We start from the raw sequence: 2,402 nt of genomic DNA on the forward strand, positions 1-2,402 counted from the left end.
CTTGGTGGCTGGTAGGGCGTTGGTGTACTAGGCGGCGACCGATGCAAGGACTCAAGTCTTTGCGTGCCGTTAGCTGCTAAAACAAAGGAAAAAGCCTTTTTAACAATATATACATTTTATTTAAAAATCTTTTATAACACAATGTAAATATATTCTGCTAGCTACAAAATCGTTTCTCACCTCTGCAGTGGTGTTAGGAACACCCGATACAGTGTCTGGGTAAGGCGTGTCTGGAACAAAGGAAGGGCTTCTTCTTTTGGGCGGGGAGACCGGTCGTGTATGGCTTCACAGGCTGGAATTAGCATTAGATTAGAAAAAAATTTTTTTTTTTTTTTTTTAAATACAACACGCTATTTTACTGCTTTCCTTTTAAACTCACCTCAATAGATCTCTTCCTAGATCTCTTCTTAGGCTTGTGTGGACATACGTATCTGCTCCATGGGGGTGACTGTGTGAAATCGTCCTCAGGCGTCAAATACAATGTAACTAAGTCTTCCGTCGCCTTTAGTTGCTAAAACAAAGGAAAAAAGCCTTTTAAAAAATATATACATTTTATTTAAAAAGCTTTTACAACACTATGTAAATATATTCTGTTAGCTACAAAGGTTTTCTCACCTCAGCTGCTGTGTTACTATCATAAGATACAGTGGTCGGGTAAGGCGAGACGGAACAAAGGAAGGGCTGCTACTTTTGGGCGGGAGACCCGGTCGTGTATGGCTTCACAGGCTGGAATTAGCATTAGATTAGAAAAAAAAAATCTTTTTTTTTTTTTTTTTAAATACAACACGCTATTTTACTGCTTTCCTTTTAAACTCACCTCAATAAATTGCTTCTTAGGCTTACGATGGCGAGCGTTAGGCGTAGCAGCTTTCACAGAGAGGGGCATCGAAGCACATGGTCTTTCAACAGGATTGATTTCAGCCACATGGGAGGCGAGTAGCCCTCGCCCTTGCGGATCCTTTGTTCAGGGGCTGATTGTCTAGACAAAGACAAAGATAAATATAATATATATATATATATATATATATTAGATGGCTACAAACACAGTGATAAATTAAACAGTAATAAATATTACATACTGAAAGAGATAAATAAACCGTAAATACCTGTTTGCTGTGTTCTTATTCCTTATTAGAGTGGCCTTTGGTTTAATGTTCTGGCGTGTTGGGGTCTGTAGGAATGGGCTACACGGAGCTTTTTTAAAAAAACAAAAACAAAATGAATGAAAACACAGTACTAAATCAATTAATGCTGTAGTGTATAATATATTTATAAGTTTTTTACCTTGTGGTTTAATAGTTTCGTCAACTAACACAGCCACGTTATCCCAGCTCTTTGCACGATCACCTAATGATGCAAACTACATTATAACACACAAAAAAAAAAAAAAACGTTTTTAAGTCACAAATGTCTGAATGAATTAAATACCTTACAATAAGCTTCTTTTTTTTTTTTTTTTTTTTTTTTTTTTAAATATACTCACCAAATGCAGCCATTGCTGTAGAACCGAATCCTCTTTCTTCAGAGGACTTTGTTGAGAAAACGAGGGAAAGTTTTAGCTAGCCACGTAGCTACAAAATGCAGGTAAAAAAGTGAGCAGACCCCGTCTTGAAACAAGGGGTTTTAAACACCACAAACCAAACCCCTTTATGACGATTTAACACTCACAACAAAAGACCCCACATTTACAAGCTAGCTACTGGTCTAACACAACTTTTTTTTTTTTTTTAACACTAGCGTCATGTGGTACAACCCACCAGCATTACGAACACACGATCAAAGTTTTAGCTAATTCATGAATGACTGAATGAATTAAATAGCTTTGAACATTCTTAAACACAAGCTTTACTTACCACTTGTAGGTAGCGATGAAAAAACTAATCTGCGTTGCTTGCACCAAGAAGAATTAAAAAAGTGAAACTCAGAGGGCTTTTGATGTGGAAAAAAACGTGGAAACAAGCTAGTTACCAGACTAGCTAAAAAAACATCTAAAAAAGAGCTAAATAGCAGTAAACAAAAGGCTAAAAGGGCACTGCTGAAAGCGATCCCTAGTTGTTTTCACCAAAACATAAGACAAACTCCAGATGGCCTTTTGTTGCGGAAAACATAACGTGGTAAAAAGGGTACTACAGGTACTATGAAATCTGTGAGAATCCGCCTCCGCTCAAGTGCACCAGACCCCTGTAGTGGTGAAGCGGCCGCCCCCACTACATACGTCACCACGTTCGCGAAATGCGCTCCCATATTCGACCACTAGATGGCTATCGCGGGTGTTCCGACATTCGACCGCTGCGTCATCACATCCGCTAGAGGCGCGCGGCATCGACGGCGGGATGCGCTCCCATATTCGGCCGCTAGATGGCGCTCGCGGTGTGCCGACGTTCGACCGCGACGTCATTACA

General features: G+C 39.6%; 2 long non-coding RNA genes across 2 annotated transcripts; both read right to left on the minus strand.

Annotated features, from left to right (window-relative positions):
* Window positions 1–265: 265 nt before the first annotated feature.
* LOC114552189 (uncharacterized) lies at window positions 266–659 on the minus strand. Its single transcript, XR_003692151.1, has 3 exons — window positions 616–659; window positions 380–511; window positions 266–292 (listed from the first exon to the last, which is right to left on the minus strand). It is a non-coding gene; the product is annotated as an uncharacterized LOC114552189 (long non-coding RNA).
* A 273-nt stretch (window positions 660–932) lies between these two features.
* Window positions 933–1,522, minus strand: LOC114552188 (uncharacterized). The gene is made up of 4 exons (XR_003692150.1): window positions 1,484–1,522; window positions 1,285–1,360; window positions 1,107–1,194; window positions 933–979 (listed from the first exon to the last, which is right to left on the minus strand). It is a non-coding gene; the product is annotated as an uncharacterized LOC114552188 (long non-coding RNA).
* Window positions 1,523–2,402: the final 880 nt, after the last annotated feature.

The sequence above is a fragment of the Perca flavescens genome, unplaced genomic scaffold, assembly GCF_004354835.1.
Source record: "Perca flavescens isolate YP-PL-M2 unplaced genomic scaffold, PFLA_1.0 EPR50_1.1_unplaced_scaf_99, whole genome shotgun sequence".
NCBI classification, from domain to species: domain Eukaryota; kingdom Metazoa; phylum Chordata; class Actinopteri; order Perciformes; family Percidae; genus Perca; species Perca flavescens.